Source organism: Schistocerca americana, chromosome 4 (assembly GCF_021461395.2).
Source record: "Schistocerca americana isolate TAMUIC-IGC-003095 chromosome 4, iqSchAmer2.1, whole genome shotgun sequence".
Taxonomy (NCBI): domain Eukaryota; kingdom Metazoa; phylum Arthropoda; class Insecta; order Orthoptera; family Acrididae; genus Schistocerca; species Schistocerca americana.
The window spans coordinates 346,970,423-346,993,206 of record NC_060122.1 but is presented as its reverse complement, the minus strand read 5'-3'; the positions used below and the strand labels follow the sequence as shown (position 1 = coordinate 346,993,206).

At 42.5% G+C, this 22,784-nt stretch overlaps 1 protein-coding gene across 1 annotated transcript in view; it reads right to left on the bottom strand.

Annotated features, from left to right (window-relative positions):
• LOC124612288 overlaps positions 1-22,230 on the bottom strand; it is a 458,713-nt gene extending 436,483 nt beyond the window's left edge. Inside the window, exon 1 of the mRNA XM_047140396.1 lies at positions 22,115-22,230. The gene's annotated coding sequence lies outside the window, so the exon portion shown is untranslated. The remainder of the gene's footprint in view (positions 1-22,114) is intronic.
• Positions 22,231-22,784: the final 554 nt, after the last annotated feature.

Genomic DNA, 22,784 nt, shown 5'->3' with positions numbered 1-22,784 from the left:
CGCTTTAACTTGGCAAGCACAACCGATGAAGGTTATGAACTTTAGCATGACGTCTGTGTTGAAGTGATTAGAAATCAATCGCTAGCTCGTTTGAGCAAGTCCAGTGAATATGTGGTCTAAAACATCGAAAGAAATTTAGATATCCGTTCACTAACACATAAGAACTCGTCCACTAGATAATACACATGTTACTAAAACGTAAAGTCCTCAGAATTGCCAACAGTACATGTGATTTCTCATGGACGCAATGATAAACCTCAGACACGTCTTGCAGGAAGACAACAGGACTCCAAGCGTCATAGCGCATACCTAACAAGCCGGGGCACTTATTCAAATTCTTCCTTCGAATCTGTCCTAGTAAGAACCCCGTACAGTCAGTGATTGTAGGATAAACACACCTGACGGCCCCGGTATGGACAGCAATGTTATAATAGTAAATAACAGCGTTGCGATCTATCAAACTCTTCGTATAATATACCCGCACCAGAGCCAGCCTAGCCCTAATGTGCAGCTGCTTTGATACCATGCAATGCACACGGATCCAAAGATGAAATTTGCAGCGTAAAACTTGGAGTCTAATGCACGAATAAAAGTCTTCTGATAAGGAAAGCTGAAAGACTTCAGAATACACGTCGAAACACCGCTTCTAACACTAGAAAGTATCAACTCTCAAAGCACAGAAATACAAGCATCTGTACATCCACGATTACTAACACGAAAGATTCTAAGTAAAATGAATGAAGGTGAATTTTTTTCCTCGTAGCTTGTATATTCATTAAGACCTATTTTTAGTTACGCAAAAAGTTTCGGGTTGAAAGTTACATTAGACTGTTTACCCAGAATAAGATGCCATACACATGAAAATGGCAGCAAAGTTACGCAGTGCGCCAGTTTTCGTTACTGTTTACAAGTTATTTTTCGTTTTAAATGCATGTCTGACTATCGACCCATCACGAACAGTATAATTTTTAAATTATAACGAAAGGTAGCTCACCGTTTGAGATTGCCGCCATTTTCATGTCTAAGGCACTCTGCTATGGGTAAACATTCGAAAGTAGGTTTTTAACCCGAAAATTATTGAGTAGCTAAGGACAGGTCCTAATAAATAAACAACCTAAATGGAAAAATGTCGCCCTCGGTCAGCTTTTCTGCTGTGTTCCTCCTAGGCCAGACTTCGGCCAGAGGTTACCGGTAGCTTATGAAGGTTATATTTATCTCATTGTGGCGGTCTTAATTGTGACACCGCCGACAAAACCATGCTAATTTGCTTAACAGTTTAAAATGACTTACATCAGATAGCTTACCATTTAATTTTGCTGCCTTCACTATCGAGTTTAGGTATATTTAACTTCTGGGGAATCTGATTTTTCGCAGATATAGACGCGTATCCCAAATTCATTTCCGTTATTCCAGATTTTGCTCAAATTTGATTTCGTGAGTCATATTTGTACTGGTAATGTTGCAGACCTTATTATCGTCGTAACAGTTCAACTGTGCTTGAAGATCATCGGCGTTATGCCTTTGATGTATGGAATGGTCTGTGACGTGGTGCCTGAAGCAGGCCATCTCTTCCCATGTTGCAGACGGTGAACTAAATTGTATCGCACTCTGTTTTGTGACGTAACAAGAATTCCTGCAGAACTCTATTAGATTTTCTCGTCTCTCGTTCCTGCTACCAATCCCATTCTTCTCCCTCATTTTTTTCTTCTGCTACTTCCCCTACTACTGCGTTCCAGTCCTCCCATGGCTATTAGATTATCATCTCCTTTTCCACACTGACTTACACGTTCAATATCCTCATACACAAGTTCTTTATCTCCTCATCTACTGCTTGGGAAGTCAGCATATACACCTGTTTGATTGTTAACGGTGCTAGTTTGCTGTCGAGTGTGGTTAAAATAATAGTATCACTGAGCTGTTCAATGTAACTCATTCTGTTCCATGCCTTCCAGTTCGTAATGAATCCTACTTCCGTTACACCATTTTCTGCACTGTTGATAACGCCGTATATTCCTCTGACAACAAACTTGTTATCTCTCTACATTTCACTTCGCTGACACTCAATCTAGTCTGAGTCTTTACATTTACTTTTTCAGATTTTCTAGTTCCCCTACAATGTTCAAACTTCTAACATTCCGCGCTCCGACTTTTAGAATGTTAATCTTGCGTTGGTTATTCATTCTTTTTGCCACTGTCACTTCCTAGAGATCCATTTGGGGGGGTTAATCCGGAATTTTGTCCTAATTAGTACAAATACATTTGAAATGAAAGCTTTTCGATTACGTTCCCATCTAATTTGAGTCAAATTAGAGGGAAGCCCACGAATTGTTCGTCGACACATCAGGAACATTTCTCATTGAATATGAGGTTATAAGTACGTCGTCCCACTGAACAACACATTCTTACAAGAAAACCCGATGGAAGGGCGTACCTTTGGTTTCAGCGGTGGGATGTTCCAGGAGTGTTTCAGGATATTCGCCTTGCGTGAAGTTGAGGAGTGTGGTAGATTCATGATAGCTCACCGCAGATTTTGCTCCTAATGGAAGACGACATACAACTTGCCGGTATGGTTCAAGATGGATAGGTCGAGCAGTGATTGTATCCTGGCTTCCACGCCCACTTGCCCCCAAGGCTTTGCATTTTCGTGTGTGCTGTCAACTCAGAGGCTAAGTTTACAGCACTGCCCTCGAAATGGTTGAAGAACTGGATCAACGAACTGCAGTATTTTCAAGATTTACGAGATGAACAGGGGTTGCCTGAAAGAAATCTTATCACACTGCAGGGACGAATGCACTACGAATCGAAATGTGGGGACATGTGGAACACCTCATCTAACATATGCGACTGTACAATAAATTGTTACATGTAACGTGCTGAATTCCTTGTTAAGGTAAACCGTGGCTGAAATTAGAGCAGAATCACACTAGCACTTAATCAAAATGTTTACACTTCAAAAAAATTTGTACTGGCTACAACAGTATTTCGTAGAGAAATACCACACGATTCGCGATTATCTCGGAAACGGTTCATTCGCGGACCCGTGTTTACTGGAGCGTTTTTGATTCTATTCTGTACTTTCAAGCGTTTCAATTTTGCTATTAATTATGACGCATCCTGTATAACGTCCAATATAGATACATCAAATTTACTTAAACAGCCACTACTTGAACTTACACGCTACGTTTACAGAATACCAAGGTAATTAAAAAAGGTTGAATCACAGAAGAGCAGTAACTTACAGCAGTAGCTGTGATGTATCCAAGCCTGAGATATAATCTTACTCTCTCGAAACCGTCGGGTACCGATAATTTCACTACCCGCTAAAATTCGTTATCTTATGCACAACTATTACTGTATAATGCACTGAGAATAAATTTTGAAGATTGAAGACAAAATCTGTAAATCTAAATTTACCAAGTTTTGGTATTTATCGGTTAAGGTCTTTGAAAATGAGTTAACTTTTTTAGCTCAGAGAGTGTCTTTGTACTTTTTAGAGATTCTCTTTCTACCTTTTCGGTGAAGACCTGGTGGGAAGTTGTGTTAAATGGAGACATGTGTGCGTGATGAGGTAGGAAGCAGCTCATGGAAGCAAATGACTGTTAGGCTTTGTTGTTCCGATGTTTAAAGAGTTAAAATACAAATATTCAAAGTGCAGATCTTTTTTTGGTTTCATAGATACAGATTCACCAGATTTTCAAAATCCTAGCATCAGTGTACAAAGTGGACCCGCGGTATTATCATACCTCTATGAGAAGACAGCAAAGCCAACTTCAAGACAATTAGCTAGGTAAAAACCTTATTTTAGTAGATTATACCGTTCAAGCAATTCCATCCAGAATGGCACATGCTCGTTCCAGGGACAAAGTCATTGTATATCAAGTATTGAATAGGTATATGCGCAGATAAAGCCATTTGCCTTGTTGGAGTTCACCGCTGTAAACAGCTACTCCGACATAGAGCCTTCCTCAGCTGCCATATGTATTTTATAATGAAAGGTTAACCACGTCCTGCAGACGACACTACGCACAGAAAGCTGCGAATAAGTCCTTCGGTGCACGACAGCCGTGATTGAGCTTGAGACTAATGATACACTTGCATATTACAGGTCTGCTTCCTTAGCTTTTTTTCTCCTCCTCCTGACAAGGGCACGGTGGTTCGTCCGTGACGCGGAAGTCGGCCAGTCAAGGAGAAACCGACGGCCGCGGCGGCAGGCGCGCTACGCAGCACGGCGCCCTGGCTGTGGCTGTGATCCCACCTCGCTGCTGCGCTCTGTACAGCACGCCGCGGCGCCCACGTACATTCTTCCGACAGACGCGCGTGGCTCCACGCTACACACTCTCTTTCCTGAGCGAATTTCGATGGAACACGAGCATAAAACTTCCCGCACGCAGTGCACAGAGGCAAACTTCACGATAAGTAGCTAGTCAATCACTACACAAATAAATGAGTCTAAGTAATTGAGGATGGCACAGTCCTTCATTCGTATACTAAAATACTTGTTAAAAAAACCGTTCGAAGGAGTCAGCGACTGCTGCACATGGCCTTTACAGCAAACCGTTGAGCTGCAGGCAGAGATGTGTCAACTGCAGCATTTCTGGTCTTACACACTACTGGCCATTAAAATTGCTACAGACGCGAAATTTAACCGATAGGAAGAAGATGCTGTGATGTGCAAATGATTAGCGTTTCAGAGCATTCACACAAGGCTGGCGCCGGTGGCGACGCCTACAACGTGCTGACATGAGGAAAGTTTCCAACCGATTTCTCATACACAAACAGCAGTTGACAGGCGTTGCCTGGTGAAACGTTGTTGTGATGCCTCGTGTAAGGAGGAGAAATGCGTCGTATCACGTTTCCGACTTTGATAAAGGCCGGATGGTAGCCTATCGCGATTGCGGTTTATCGTATCGCGACATTGCTGCTAGCGTTGGTCGAGATCCAATGACTGTTAGCACAATATGAAATCGGTGGTTTCAAGAGGGTCATGCGGAATGCCATGCTGGATCCCAACGGCATCGTATCACTAGCAGTCGAGATGACAGCCATCTTATAAGCATGGCTGTAACGGATCGTGAAGCCACGTCTCGATCCCTGGGTCAACACATCGGGACGTTTGCAAGACAACAACCATCTGCACGAACAGTTCGACAATGTTTGCAGCATCATGGACTATCAGCTCGGAGACCATGTCTGCGGTTACCCTTGACGCTGCTTCACAGACAGGAGCGCCTACGATGGTGTACTCAACGATGAACCTGGGTGCACGAATGGCAAAACGTCATTTTTTCGGATGAATCCAGGTTCTGTTTAAAGCATCATGATGCTCGCATCCGTGTTTGGCGACATCGCGGTGAACGCACATTGGAAGCGTGTATTCGTCATCGCCATACTGGCGTATCACCCGGCGTGATGGTATGGGGTGCCATTGGTTACACGTCTCGGTCACCTCTTGTTCGCATTGACGCCACTTTGAACAGTGGACGTTACATTTCAGGTGTGTTACGACTCGTGGCTCTACCCTTCATTCGATCCCTGCGAAACCCTCCACTTCAGCAGGATAATGCACGACCGCGTGTTGCAGGACCTGTACGGGCCTTTCTGGATACAGAAAATGTTCGTCTGCTGCTCTGGCCAGCACATTCTCCAGATCTCTCACCAATTGAATACGTCTGGTCAATGGTGGAAGAGCAACTGGCTCGTCACAATACGCCAGTCACTACTCTTGATGAACTGTCGTATCGTGTTGAAGCTGCATGGGCAGCTGTACCTGTACACGCCATCCAAGCTCTGTTTGACTCAATGCCCAGACGTATCAGGGCCGTTATTACGGTCAGAGGTGGTTGTTCTGGATGCTGATTTCTCTGGAACTATGCACCCAAATTGCGTGAATATGTAATCACATGCCAGTTCTAGTATAATGCATTTGTTCAATGAATACCCGTTTATCATCTGCATTTCTTCTTGGTGTAGAAATTTTAATGGCCAGTAGTGTAAATCGTAATCTCGAACAGTCACCAGAAATGTGAAACTGTACAATCCACAAAACGCGAAAACGTAGTCTTCAGTGACCACAAACGAGTAAGGTTGTGCGGTAGCAAGACTCTCTAAGTAACACTAGAACACAGTATTTCACATCTTGAGACGTTATATTTACCTTGTATGTTTCATTGTTAATCAATCATGAATGCAAACATCTCCATTTATTTCTTCGTTAACGACAATCAGAATTGACTTTTCTATTAGTGACTGAAAACGATTTTATAAGTGTTCTAAAATAGACACGCTCTCAATGTCAGGGATCTTGCTTTGTATAAAATCAAAGATATAGTCTGTGCGGTAATAGAATCTGAGAATCTGAAGTTTGCTGTGATGCAGATTGGACACCACTTGACTGAGAGAAAAGCGATCGAAAATAAATCTGTGCACGGGGGACAAACTTTTATGGAGATATTCCTTGGAAGCAAGAAAAGAAGAATGGAGTTGTCATTACGTCACAAACTTGATGCCGACGTCCGCCACCTTGCAGAGCCCAAAACGTTAGGTTCTCCGCATTTATGCCTCCGTTGTTCTCCGCGGTGATACTTCCCCGTGAAGTCACTCTGACGTGTCTGTGCCCAGTTACGAGCGTTGCGGATTTCTATCGACTTTTATGGTCGTATCCCAAATAGCACACGGTGCTTTCATTGTGTGGAGACGTTGTTGTTTCGTCAAAAATGCCAGCTTGCGCATGCAATGTAAAGCTTAAGGGAATCACATTTCATTCGTAAATGGAGGCGTTCAAGCAATATTTTCTTTTCTGTACACGAATCATTGTTCCGCTGATTACGTTTATTCTTTCCTGTGTTTTTCATTGCCTTCCAAACAGGCAACCTTCCGACGTCCGAGCCACACTGTGACGAGGTCTTGTCCCTGCACAACTCACAGCTACATGACCGCTCAGATTGCTGGTGCAGCACCTCATGCCCTGATTTCTCCCGCCTATAGTTATTTATTGTTCATATTTTCTTCCTCTTTAAAGAAGATTCTGGCTAGAACAGCTGGAGATAGCGGTCATGTGTATATGAGTTTTGTGTGTATGATTGTATGAATGCGCGAGTGCGCATTGGCTTTCATTACGACACATTAAGGCTGTCTGCAGCACAAAAAGGGGTTCACAAAGCTGCAACCAAAAGTTTTTATCACTTGCACAGTGACATAAAATGCCTGACAGATACAAAAGCAAAATCTGAAACTAAACTGAAAACATTTCTCTTTGACAACTCCTCCTATTCTCCACAAGACTATTATTGTAACGTGTAAATGGTGTTGACTAGGAATTACTGATTAATATCTTTAATTACTTAAAAACAGAAAATCTAATAAATGATCAGCATGGAGACATATTTACAAAAAATTTATGTTAAAATGACTCGTTCCACATCATTAAGATTTATCGTGCAAATGATACGTGGAACATGAAAATAACTAACGCACTATTGGTATACCTGAAAGCATGGTATAGGCTTCTATACTTTGAAAACTTAAAAATGAAATTCGAAAGTAAAATGAAGCAGATGATTAAAGTAGACGTACATTCCAGTGATGATATGTTTTGTTATTCCTGAAAAACTGACAGAATTACTGACGAGAAATATTACGAGAAAAGAAGTAAACAGGCTACTGTTGGAAAGATAGGCCTAAATGGTACACAGGTTAGGCTATCATTACTAAAAAAAACCATGTTTAAAAATTATATATTTTTTTACCCTGTAATTTGTTGGTTTAGCCACACACTGAATGACGCATCATAGGTAAGATTTGAAAGCGAAAAGATGAGTAAACTACAATGAAACTAATGTACTGGCAATCTAAGAAAACGAAAACTCCATTCTGCATGGAGGTACGCCTCTATGCAGTTCTGTTTCTTTGACATTTCAGTAACCGTTTTCTTTGTTTGACATGCATAAGATACGTACGATAGCATGTCTTGCGGCTCTCCTCATTGTACACGTTTATGGACTAGCAAAGAACACGTAGGTAAGCTTTTTATTTGCAAACGTGAATATTAAAAAAGTTGTGCATTCGAGTTGAAAGCTGAAAATGTAACGACCAAGAAGCATTACCGGTATTAGTGGAAACGAAGAATATTAATTTTATTGCTGCTTGTTTTAGTCGCAACAATTAAAGGTGTCCTAACCACACACTCTGAAATCGTCGCGTTTTCGGAAATAAACAGCGAAATATTTATGACAAGTAATAACATGAATGTTATTGTTCCTCGTTTCACTGGCAGCCGTTCAAGCTATACTCTTAGGTCCTGCCTAATCACGCACTCAGAAATCGTTAAACATTTATTTCATCAAAAAAAAATTTCTTTTGAAAATTCACTCTTGATCGCACCACGTATGCTACAAGAACATAGGTGACCGGTTTCGGTCATATCACATGACCATCATCAGACCCATGGCATCCTTCGAAGATGGTAGGTGGAGCACTCTTCAGCTGCTGTGATGTCAACTGGTACATAGAACTGTATGGTATAGGTATAGTGTGAACGTAATTCCATACTAGTCATGAGAGATTATTTGTTTTGAAATATCCATTGGGAGGATGGTTTCTGCTAAAATTTATTGTTTATAATACGTCTTAACAATATATGAACATACTTCGCATAACTATTACAATATTTTTAGCATCAGCAAGGAAGAATGATCTAGCCACTAACACTACAAAGCATGCTCAGTTGTAAGAAGCAACACCATTCAAAGCAGAATTACATACTTATTCCGCGACTAGATGTACCGTAATAAAACTGAATACCAATTCTGTCCAAAGCTGTTGCCATGGAATTCTCCTTGGATGTCCTGCTTACATGGCAGACGCTCTATCCATATGAGCCACAGTGGACACAGATGAATAGCGCGTCTGCCTGTAAGCAGGAGATCCCGGGTTCAAGTCCCGGTCGTGGCATACATTTTTAGCTGTCCCCGTTGAGGTATATCAACACCTGTCGGCAGCTGAGGGTTTCAATTAATTATCATTTATTCTAGAGAAGCTGCAGGGTCATCAATGGTATCTGTTCTTTCGGGAATAGTTACTATCTTCATAAATATGGAATCATTTACTCCATCCAATACGAGTAATAATCTAGCAGAATACGAGCAGCACTTTTACAATGAAGTTAAAGAGGGCAGTACAAACAAGTAGCAGTATCAGGAACACAATGAGGTGAAACAGTTTCTGCGTCATGTTACGTCAGATAACTTTTAGGTTTTTGCATGTGCTAAAGTTCAATTATTTTCACTTGATAATTACCACACAGTCGAAAGTGAATTATCAGGTTTTACAAATAAATAATTTTACAGTCAGAAGGTGACCATAATGTTATTTACAAAATTATCTTAGTTTTTATTCATATAGCTCGAATATATAACTTTGCAAGGCTACAAATACCTTCCTGTTCCCAGGAAAATTACTAGACTACGAGGCCTATCGATGATGAATAAATAAAAAAGATATTGTCATCTAAACCGCGTATTTCGAATTAAAAATTCGGATTTTTCCCACCATATTTCTCGTATTCAAAGTTCATTGCTAGGTCACTTGAAGTGCTGGTGTCGTTCGCTGTTTTCGTGTCGTAACATGGACCTTGCACTTATGATATTTTTGTGTTCTGTGAGTGTATATGTAGCGAAGTGGTGGCAATGCATGTAGTAAGGTTTTAATGTGAGGCAGTTTATTGGCCACAGCACACTGTTAATTAATGAAGAAGTTTCAACAAAACTGTTAAGTATACTGTGTGGCCAACAAACTGCATCACAACATATTGAAACTTATCCACAACTGGAAGAAGAGCCTGCGCTACAGTAATTGTTGCCCCCCGCCGAACTATTACATCTCCCCAGCAGCTTTACCTTACCCCAGGCTGTAAGGTCTCAAGCAATTAGACTCTAAAATTCATGGGACAATATATTGTATGTGTACAACTTCAATATTAATAATACGTTAACTTTTTACCTAACTCATCATTATCATAAGCTGGGTCCACACCCTGTCATCATAATAACTGTCACATTGTAAACAGAAAGAAAGATTTTCATATTGAAGTATTAAATCTGCTATAAAGTAAAGTAAAAATTTTCTCATACTTTCATAAAGAAATATTGATGGTTAATCAAATCTTTTAATGAATTTGATACTATGACAATATTAAGGATTTTTTAAAAAAAAGGCATGTTAATGAACTACTACAAGCAGTGAATCTGGAATAGATATAGTACATGCCAATCTCTAAACCAGACATATTACTCGACTTCGTATGTTTAGTAATTTTTTGTATCGATCCTCACTATCGTATTTCGACGGGGTCAAGAGAAATATTCAGCACTATAGATGAAGTCACGAAAAATGGGTGTCTAGTTTAGGCTCGTTCTGCGCACCACGTCACGCATTCTCCGACAACCAATGAGCATTCAGTTAGTTCTCTGAGCGCTCTGGTTTTTGCAAGTTGTTATCGCTGAGGGTGATGATAGGCAACAGATTCTACATAAGCAAGCGAGAGACATAATTTGCGGGATAATTTCATCAAGCGGGAAGCCCTTGGAAGCGCATACCGCAACTACCGTGTGGAGATGGCAACAATACACTCCCCGTCCGTCCGTCGAGCTGCGCGAACGAACAGCAGTCGGCACTCAATCGGGCTACAGTCGTCGGCGTTGTGTAGTGACGTAATGGTAATGGCTGTGGTGACGTCACCTGGTGCGTATTTCCACAGTTTTAATTTTAGTTCGCGAAGTCAACGAATGTGAAAGCAAAAAAGACCTGGTTGTGGTGACAGACTCATATGTTACTTAGCCCGTTTGAAAAAAATCGCCATTGATATGCCGTTATAATCCCCACGTTGTTTCCGACGTTTGTTGCATGTTTCCCACAATATTTATCAAATCCGACAACTAGTATCGAATATTCCTCTTCATCCTTTCAGCGTTGTCTTATGTGTTGCTGCTGATTGTGAAGTCTTTTACACTTAATTACTGTGTTTTTTGGTAATCAGTTTTCATCATGTGGAAGAGTTGTTACTTGAGTCAGTGGCAGCGAATATTATACTGAGGTCATGTTTATTAATCATTAGCGGGTCGCCTGAGGCAATAAGCCAGCGAATTTGTTTTTAAATAATTCTAAAGTACTGAAAATAATACTAAATGAATATATCAGTTCAGTGACAGCTTGCATATTCAGTTGAGCTCCAGCGTGTGTAAAGACCATTGTCATCCACTCATGTATCATTAATTGTTATGTAATTTCAGATTGAAACTAACTCAGTCAATATAGAAATGAGTGTCCACTGTGTGACTGGTCACAGTATTATTTCCACTCAATAAGAAAAATTTCACTAAATTGCAGTTTCATAATTAGCAGGAAATTCGACTAAGTAATCAAAATTACGAAACTTCCTGGCAGATTAAAACTGTGTGCCGGACCGAGACTCGAACTCGGGACCTTTGCCTTTCGCGGGCGAGTGCTCTAGGAGACGAGGTACTGGCAGAAGTTGTGAGGACGGGGCGTGAGTCGTGCTTGGGTAGTTCAGCCGGTAGAGCACTTGCCCGCGAAAGGGAAAGGTCCCGAGTTCGAGTCTCGGTCCGGTACACAGTTTTATTCTGCCAAGAAGTTTCATATCAGCGCACACTCCGCTGCAGAGTGAAAATCTCATTCTGTAATCAAAATTAATTTTTACATTTACATAAATTTGTATACCGTAATTGTTAGAGCATCACATTTGCGTATCATCAAACGATTAGCTGTAGACTCTGCTACGTTCTTTTTCTTTATATTCTTCGGAATTCAAGCTATTTGCTATAATTAGGTATATTTAATTACGGTCTCTCGCAAGAATACTGAAGGGATAGCAAGGTTACAGCTCATACCCGAGAGAACGACCATCTAGAGTTTCGTTTCCCATGATTTCCCAAATCTGATTAAGGAAATACCAGGGGGGTTCCTTTGATACGCACAAGATCTATTTCATTCCCCATCCTTCTCCTATCCGTGTACCTCGTCATCGACGATACGTTAAACCCTTATCTTTGTATTTCTGTTCCTATGACTACAATACCTAAGCCACATTTGAAAATATCGTCGTACAAATACCTGCGTACAACAGTTTGTTGGGATTTGAAATTGAGTTTTCACACACTTACACGACACCAGAGTAGTCATGCTTGGTAGTGACGTGGTGTCAGTGGCAGCCTGGCCAGGTGTTCCCAATCCTGCTGCAAGCAGACGGCTCCCAACAGTCTCTGACGACACAGCAGGTGCAACATTTTGTCCCTGGATGATACTAGGTCGGTTACTGCCACTCGCACAATGCGTCGATCTCGAGGTGTGTCTGTACTGCCTGGACGTCCAGGACCTGCTCCACAGGTGTGGGAATGTCCCACAGAGCGCAGTTGAAAGCAACGACAAACCACCGATGCACTGTGCCCAGCATGTGCAGCAGTCCGTCGATACGTCCATCCAGCTTTCCGCAAGCACATAGTACGACCCCGACAAAATGTCTGAAGCTGTTCTACAGGAGAATGTATTCGTCGACGGGGCATGTTTGGACCCTAGAAAGATTGTTACAAACACTGTCACTTCTAAACTCAGGATTGTTACTGCCTACAAAGTCAACACAGATGCTGCACAGACCGACCTCTTGAGCACCATCTGATCGCCGCTGACCGTGACAATTGAACCACTAACACTACAATCCCTCAGTGCGCACACACACTATGTGATCAAAGTATGCAGACACCTGGCTGAAAATTACAAGTTCGTAGCGATCTCCATCGGTAATGCTGGAATTCAGTATGTTGTTGGCCCGCCCTTAGCCTTGATGACACCTTCAACTCTCGCAGGCATACGTTCAATCAAGTGCTGTAAGGTTTCGCGGAGAATGGCGGCCCATTCTTTACGGAGTGCTGCGCTGAAGAGACGTATCGGTGTCGGTCGGTGAGGCCTGGCACGGAGTCGGTTTTCCAAAAACATCCCAAAGGTGCTCTATAGGATTTTCATTAGGACTCTGCAGGCCAGTCCATTACAGGGATGTTATTTGACGTCTAACCACTGCGCCATAGGCCGTGCGCTATGAACAGATGCCCGATCCTTTTGAAAGATGCAATTGCCATCCCCGAATTGCTCTTCAACACTTATGTATAATACTTATGTTGTCTTTGTGGGCATCTGGGTTAAGAATTTCCAAATAGTTTACAGGTGAAAAATTAAAATTATGCAGACAGAACATAATTTGTGGTGTTTTCTGAACCTTTACTGTCTGGAAGTTGTCCATCAGTCAGTTTTTGTGAATTCTTGTTGCCCCAAAAAACAAACTGAAGAACACTGTTAAACAAAGCACAATAACTGTCCTACAAACTGTCCAATGATTTATACCGCCTACAAGAAAATGCCACAGGGTACAGAAGGGCACATTGTAAATACTGTTTGTTAGCATTTATTAGACACACAGACTTTCATAGTGTCAAACACGATCCATTCTCTAGTAGTATATTGCAGTCTCCAGTCTGGTAATACCATGTTCTTTTGCTAAGAAATATGTAAAACAAAAGGAATATGTAAAAGAAAACGCGCTTAAAAAACAGTGTAGGTCTCTGCTGTGATAGTGCCACGCAAAACAACAAGGGGTGAAAGCCCCCTCCATTAAAAACACGACCACACCACAACACCACTGTCTCCGAATTTTACTGTTGACACTACACTCGCGGGCAGATGACGTTCACCGGGCATCCGCAATACCCATACCCTGCCATCGGATAGCCACATTGTGCACCGTGATTCGTCACTCCACACAACGTTTTTCCACTGTTCAATTGTCCAATGTTCACGCTCCTTACACCAAGCGAGGCGTCGTTTAGCATTTAGCGGCGTGATGTGTGGCTTATGAGCAACAGCTCGACCATGAAATCCAAGTTTTCTCACCTCCCGCCTAAATGTTGTAGTTCTTGCAGTGGATCCTAATGCAGTTTGGAATTCCTGTGTGATGGTCTGGATAGATGTCCGCCTATTACACATTACGACCCTCCTCAACTGTGGGCGGTCTCTGTCAGTCAACAGACGGGGTCAGCCTGTACGTTTTTGTGCTGTACGTGTCCCTTCACATTTCCGCTTCATTGTCACATCGGAAGCAGAGAACTTATGGTTCTTTAGGAATGTCGAAATCTCTCGTACAGACGTATGACACAAGTGACACCCAATCACCTGACCACGTTCGAAGTCCTTGAGTTTGGCGGAGTGCCCCATTCTGCTCTCTCACGATGTCTAATGACTACTTAGGTCGCTGATACGGAGTATATGGCAGTAGGTGGCAGCACAATGCACCTAATATGCAAAACGTATGTTTTTTGGGGATGTCCGGGAACTTTTGATCACATAGTGTATTGTACCCTAGTGCCACTTGAAACATTCCGTGAGGGTGTTGCCAAATTCTGCGGCATCCCGACGTTAAGGATATTGGTGTGTAATTTGGAGATGTCTGCGGAGTGCTGTGCGACGAGATACCTGACAGAGGCAGGTGTGAGACTTAGAAGCGAGCAGCGCGGGGCTGTTCCCACGGCGCTGACCACGGAGACACCAGCAGGTGCGGCGACACGCTACGCCGGCCACGCCACCCCCACCCCCGCCTGTGCCCCCTGCCACGGGCCGGCGCGATTCCATCACCACAGGCGCCCCACAGTCCCTGCACACACCTACCTGTAGCAGTACCGAGCCCCTCCTTCGTGGCTGCTCCGACAGGGAACTACCACCGCATAGTTTCGTTTCTTCGTCGGTTTCGACGCTCTTGAAGTAGCGTTTATACGATTAATACCCTCACGCTCGTCCTGAAGCATCATTCGTAGTAGTTACGTCTACATTAATACTCTCATGTTCTTTTCGAATATGTCCGCAGTCCTTGAAGAATATTTTCTCGCCAACTGGCTCAGATGAATTCCGTGGTTTAATTGAAACTACAAGTTACTGTAACCATTCACATTAGTCTTTTCGTAACATGTTTCGGAAGATTGTCTTCATCAACAGGTGAATTTATGTCAGTTATGAGCAACAAGGCTCGGATGTATTGTATGTGCGACTTTCGGGTAACGTGTGGCGCTATTTGGCAGCGATGGCATAACCCATTTTATCACGAAGTTGCAAGCACTGAAAGGTTGTTCACATATGCAATCAGACCACTCATAAGACTTTGTAGTAAAAGAACTTTTGTCTTCAGCTGCCAGACAGTATCAAGTTACCCAAAAGACTTACATATAGTACATCCATGCCTTAATAACTGACCTAAATACACTGATGACGGCTGTATAATCTTCCTAAATACTTAGTGAAAACTACAACAATATATGTAACTGGTCATAGCAGTTTGCACTTTCAGCTACATTAAGAAAGGTCATGGTCAAGCCCAACATAAAACATTCACAGTTAAGACTCCATGAATTTCTAACATGAAATAAATAACGGAAGAAGGGGTGCCAAATTTTTGTTTACTGTGTAGTCGTAACTAGTCACATATCCAACCCTATCTCTAGATCCCTTGCTACATGCAGTTTTCTAAAGTATTCATTACCGAATTCCTATGGTAGTTCCCTTACATTTGTTTTAACTGCAGTATAAGTTGCAAATCATGTTTTTATTGCACAAAACTAGCAGCGTTCACATTAAACCTCATAAAACACTGTTTATCTACAGGGCAAATTTAATAAACATTGATTTTAAATAATGCAGTGCAATAATGTGTAGCACCATCTCGTATTGGCATAGACTGGAAATCAGCTATGAATTGTAAGTAAAATTTTTAAGGTGAAAAGCAACCACTAAAACTTGTTTCTGAGACTCCTCTCCTCGATTTATTAGGTCATTATCGGTTAACAACTGACTACAAGAGACACCACTATAGAAGAAAGCAGACCTTGGATCTCTGCATTATTAGCAATACAAATAATCTTTGATCATGACATTAGGTAAGAAACGTCAAATAAAGTGCATAGTGCTAATCACTCATGTTATGCATGAAATATGTTACAATAATGGCTTAGCTAAGTGCAAAAGTTTAGAGTCCATAAGTTGCGTAGTAAATAGATACCACTAAACAAGATACACATTTCACTGCAAATATCACATGTGGACTAATTGCCGGTAATATATACGCAGTGATACAGAAATATTAGCATTGGTGTTTTGCCACTAGTCAGACATAATTCTGTGTCAATACGTATGTAAATTAGCAATCAGAGTTCATTTGATATTTATACTGAAATGCAACATCTTTCCGATAATGTTGCAAACACTAAGCCCGTAAGTATTGTGGTTTATTTGATACATGAGAAGTTATGAGCACTAGATTTGATATTTCCTATCTAATGTCATGACCAAGGAGTATGTGCATTTGTTTAGTTTCCATTTAGTGACCACGATCGATTTCTTGAATATTAGAGTCTTTTGTGGACGTTCATCAACTGCTACCTAGTGATTACCTAACACAAAACGATTCGTAATATATATTAGTGGAACAAACATTGTTTGATTTTCAACCTTAAAAACCAATTTTATCATCAAGCAGTGACCGAAGATGCCACTAGTCTGACTAAGTAAATGCTTATGTACAAAAAACAGTTGAAATTTTTTTAAATGGTGTCTTGGCAGTAATAGTAAAAACTAGTGAGGCAAATCGTCTCAAGGTAGCTACAAACTTACGTAACTCTCCTAGAATCACAGCAAGTTATACTCTGCAGTTACCAACTACTTATCAGTTCCGGTCACTGAATCGAAGACATGTTTCGATGCGTTTACATTTCAAATTCATAAGCAACACTGCTGGTTAAGAAAGAGTCCAATGGATACGTATATAAGTAATTGTATAAGTATATAAGTCATTGACACCAAAGGTATTCTTGGCGAAAATGTCGCCCTGTTTGTAATCACTTCCGTGGACGTCTGGTGCCAGTGGCACTTCTTCGATTATCGCCGCATCAAACCCAGGTATCTCCTCCTCCATCCCTCCCCCCCCCCCCCCCCCACGCCCCCCCTTTTACTTTTCTCAGTCCTCCGCCTGAAAGGCACCCTGTGCCATGAGCTACATAGGTCTGCAGCAGACATCAAACGTTCAGGTAGATTCACCGTTCTATTATAAAATGAATGCTGACTTATATGGCAGCAATCTGAATTAGTGAAACACGTCCGAGTTGGTAACCGCTTCAAGACACAACAGTAAAGTTCCCGAGACGTCTCCACCACCACTGCAAACAAAAAAGCAATTTCACTTATGTCAGTGATATAATCCATGATACGCCGGTGAGACGTCTACGATCATCCTTATATAGGTCCACTCCGCTATCTATCCTGAGAACCCCCCCCCCCCCCCCCAAACAAGTGAAGCCGCGCGGCTCGGTCTCGCTCTGTAGTGCTGCCGATGCAAACAAATAAACAGCAGTACTGCCGAGTATAGCGTGACCAGTGTCCGTGATTAGAAGGGCATCACAGTGTTCCGTTGTGGTTTGGAGCAGCACGTGGAGCTATTGGTGTACATACGACACATGAGAAGAACATCATGGGCGGCCTGAGAGGTACACATTATTCTCCTTCCTGTCGCTTCCCACGCCCGGGTTCCCGGGTTCGATTCCCGGCGGGGTCAGGGCTTTTCTCTGCCTCGTGATGGCTGGGTATTGTGTGCTGTCCTTAGGTTAGTTAGGTTTAAGTAGTTCTAAGTTCTAGGGGACTGATGACCATAGTTGTTAAGTCCCATAGTGCTCAGAGCCATTCTCCTTCCTGGAGATGAAATACGTAAGTAGGAGAAACAAATTGCACCTGACGTAGTTTCTGGACAATGTTCCGGCTTGTCTATGGATATCACAACTTTTTCGAAATGTCTTGCACAAACTCACTCCATTTCACAATTCCATCACGAGGTCATCTGAGGCCGCATGTTCCTGGCTTAGGCAAATGTATTAAAAGGGTGTCAGCGGTGTTTTTCCTCTACCAGTGTAGTGGAGTGTTCCGGAAGAAACAACGACCATCAGTTATAAATGAAAAGCATGACATTGTGGATGTTTTACGGTATCGGTTTATTTGGTTAAAAAGTTTTTGCATGACAAGGTCACCATTATATGATAAATGATTGTTGTCATGAAACACTATCTTCTTTGATGAAGATTGTCGATCATAGTCGGATGATGGCCTTGAAAGCTAAAAAGGGCTTAACCGAATAAACTGATACTGTAGCACTTGCACAATTTTGTGCTTTTTCATTATAACTAATAAGTTGTTTCGTATAAGGGCATTAGCTACGTTCTCGCAGTTCAGATAGAATAAGCGCACGAACATAAAACTGTCACTTTCCACCTTCATCATGAAAGTAAGCATAGGATGGGTGCGTTGGTTTCAGTAACTCGGCAATCACTAATTAGCTTCATTAGACCTCCCAATAAGGCCTTTGAGCCTATGAAGGTCATCTTCATTTGGAAACGTTTGTTAGGAACGTTACAAGTTTTTTAACGTTAAAACAAAACAGTCACAGGTCGTCTATAGCGATTTTTTCACCTTTTTTTATTCACGTATGGGTCCAGTAAGACCACGCGAGATACAATCAATCAATGTTGCTTTTGGTGGTTGGCCTTCCCTTGTGTTCAATTTTGTTTCATCCTTTCAGAATGAAGTCTCTTTCTTTCATCAGACCACGGTGTTCCAGTCCAATTTCCCTCTGACCAACGTTCCAATCAGATATCTTTTGTCTGAATGTTTTTATACCTGTAACGTCTGCCTGAGTTATAACGGCTACTTTAAGAACCTTCTGAATCGCAGCGATCCATTTAAGTGCCTCAGTCTTGGCCTTACTTCTGTTCTCGTAGAATTCTACTGTTTGTTTTGTCAACCTAGTGGGTTCCATTCTTTAGTGTACCCATGAAATTTAAGTCTTTCGTTTTCTCACGTCCCCATGTATGTCTGTGTATTCTTCTATATCCTTAGTACTTCTTAGACTGTAAGCTCCTCCAGCAGTAATTTTGGAGCATAATATTTTCCTAATAACCTTTCTTTCTTTTGAATTTCTTCAGTATCCCTCTTTCTATTTAAAATTAAAGTTTCTGCTCCAAAAAGACATTGAGGATCGATTACAACGCTGTAATGCCTAAGTTTACCGTATTTAGAAAGTGATTTTTTACTATAAATATTTTGTGTTAATCTGAAAGCAGTTGCCATTTTTTGACAGCGAACTTGTTTTTACTGCTTTTTCCAGACCGTCTATTCAACTCCACGTGATTCCAGGTACAATATTCATGGAGCATTTTGATAACCACAATATTATGTGATTTATTGGTTACTTTCGCGAGCCAGACACGAGCATCGTTAGATATTCATTGCCCTGGTGGCAACAAGTTAGAGCTTTAAGACAGCGATCACAATCAACACTACATATTGTGACTCAACCCTTTAAATCACAATGTTTTTGCCAGCGTAACAACCTGTCAGCATGTAGTCTTTGTGAATAATTACCAATAAAACTGGTTAATTTATTATTTATTCCTAAGTTCACCGAGAGGTAAGGGGAGGGAAGTATTCATTCTAATTAATCAGGAGAAAAAGAAGTTACATTGTAGTTCCAGCAGTATAGTTATTGACCAGTATCTCTTAACGGATTAAATCTCTAATTGTCATTAAGGCAATGAATATGTGACGATGCTCATGTCCGACGAGTGAAAGTAATCAATAATTCACATAATACGCGACATATGGCTGTTTATCTGTACATGTACGTTAACTGAAACGGTCACTGCTCCCTCCCTGCAGGCAATGCCTGCGTTTGCTACTGGTGTTTCTCTTACACAACACGTATCATGCGAAATGTGCAGGGAATGTTACTTTATTACGGTAAAGTGTACTCGCTTACTTGCACTCTGAATCGCGTAAATACGACGAAACCGCAAATAAACGTGTTTACGAATAAAGAATGGATAGCTGGATTTAAAATTGTCGAGCGCTAAAGAGCTTGGTCATCAGCACCATTTCAAAAGATAGTGGTACTGGTAAGAAAGTATTACCTTGTTAGAACGAAAAGCAAATGCCATATAACGATAGTTACAGCAACAGGAAACGTCACATACGATTTCTAACAGGTCTAGTCGTACAGTTGTCATATGTTAAAATAATTAATAAAACAGTGGAAGTTAGTAAGGAGGAATCGCGGAAATAAAAGCATGATCCACCCACTAAAAACTCATTAAAAACCTCCGTTCAATTAAATTGGGCAGAAGTCTCGGTGTCACACAAAACGGCAACAATTTTCGTGCTGTTGTTTCATAGCCACATAAGACGAGGGGGAGGGGGGAGTGGTAAGTCCCTCGGTATACCAAAGGCTTCCCTCTTATCACCGTACAACACACAAGACGTTAAAACACAGTGGACCGTGAGAGTGACGCCACAAACACTGCACTCCGGCGGGTCTTCTTGGCGCAGGAGATATGTCTACGTCATTGTGCAGTATCCGATACGAAGGCGAGAGAGGATCACTTCCATCCTTCGAAAGAGGCGGTCTTCTGCTGGAGTCCCTGCAGACGTGGGAATCGAGGAGAGTGACGAAGCTGACAGAGCAGCGAAAGGAACCTGCCAGCAAAATACTATACTTCAACTTCACATCCTCCTACAGACTGCCGTGTCGTCAGTGACAAGAAGAGTGTTGGCTGTAAACGAAACCACCCAGAATCGTATTTTTGTAACGTTTTATGTTTATAATACGTGAAGTTCGGAAATAAAATATCAATCAATCAAAGGATTCCGATGCAACCCTCAAAAATTCTCAAGAAAACTGACTTCAAAGATTTGCGAGGAACTATAATTTACAGAAGTTAAGACCTTTTTTTCCCCCATTGGGCTCTGTTGCTCACTCGGTAGGGTCAGCGAAAGTTATTCGGGTAATCTATGGAAGGCTGGTTCGAAACTCGCTTTCGTCAGATATATGCTAACTGAGACATATTTAATTACAATTATCCATAAAAACTGCATGTCTTGTTCCTAATTACATATCACACCCACTGCAAATATAAATTCTTAATTATCGATATTTTACAAAAGACTGTTAACAAAGACTGTCCGAATTAAAAAAAAAAATTACAAATTTGTTAACATTATTTTATAAAAATCGGCAACGAAGAATTTGTGTTTGCAATGTAAACTGGAACTTCGGGTGCAATATGTAAGTAGAAACAAGAAGATATGGTTCAAATGGCTCGCAGCACTATGGTACTTAACATCTGAGGTCATCAGTCCCCTAGAACTACTTAAACCTAACGACATCACACACATCCATGCCCTAGGCAGGATTCGAACCTGCGACCGTAGCGGTCGCGCGGTTCCAGACTGAAGCGCCTAGAACCGCTCGGCCACTAGATAAGACACGCATTTTCATAAATAATGATGATGAAGTATGTGTTAATTAGGATAAACTTGATCAATTTTGTGTTTAAATGATGCAGGTATTTGAACTGAACGAAAAAAATAAATAAATAAAAAGGAAAAAAGATCATAGAGAGACTCGACCCAGCGATCTACTGAGCACCCAATTGCTGCTCTCCAACGTTACTAAACGAGCAGCCCGGCCAGTCGTCAAAATTGCTTTAACTTTTGTGAATTGTTACTTGAAAATCTTCAAAGTCGCTTTCTCGAGAATTTTTTAGAGTTGCATAGAAGTGCTTAGACTAATTCTTATTTCAGTTCACGTACCACAAATACAACACGTTACAAAAATCCGATTGCCGGGTGGTGTCCTCGTAAGTGGGAAAGGTGGTTGCTGGTAGTGGCCAACAGCAACCTGCGGTCGTTTGAAACGACTACTCGCCCATTGTGCACTTCCTTTCGAACTCCACGAACAAGGAAGAATAACTGCCGATTCACTGAGAGTGTTGTTATCACGGTCCTTTGCCGCAGTAAAAATTAGCACAGAGTAGGTGGGTGATGACGTCAGTCGCATCTGGCGCGGTTTGTTAGAGGTTGCCGTCGGTCGTAGCTGCAACTGAGGCCAACCCCCGACGTGAGGCGGGCGAGACGTGGGCGTATCCGCCGCCAGTGGGGGGTGTTGACAAACAGAGCGGCGGCGCGGACTCACCGCGGCGGCCACGCCAGTAGAGCCTCCAGAGCAGGAGGGCGACGCCGGCCACGACCAGAGCGGCCACCAGTGTGCCCACGGCGGCGCCGGCCGCGCTGGCGCCACACGAGCAGCTGGCGTCGGCGGCGTCCTGCGCGCGGGCAGCCGGCAGCGGCAGCAGCAGCAGCAGCAGCGGCGCGGCCGCGGCGGGGAGAGGCGAGCGCATAGCGGGCGAGCGTCTGCTAGCAGCTACTCATGGCACGGGCGCTGAAGCCGCACTGAGCGCGCCGGGCCGGGCCGCGGCCCAAGGTCGCCCTACCTGCCGCTGCCGCTCCCACCTTGCCGCCGCTGCGCTGCGCCCTCTCGCAGCCACGGGCCGGAATGCTCCTCCCCCTTCCCTCCGACCTCCGCCTCTGTCATTATACACATCGTACTGCGCCTCGCTGGGCTTCCCTTGACCGCGGAGGAGCGTGGTCGAGTCCACATCGCGGAGGAGGAGAGGCCGTACTTTCTGCTCTGCACCGTTCGGCCACGTATACGAGATCCGTTTCTGGATCGGGAGTCAGGGGGAGATGCTTACTGTGTCCCAGTCTCCCCCAAATACAGTGGGTCCCTGGAGCAATGGTCAAATTCGGGGATACGGCAGGAACACGCAGTTGAAGCTAAAAACTCCATATGAACATATCACCTG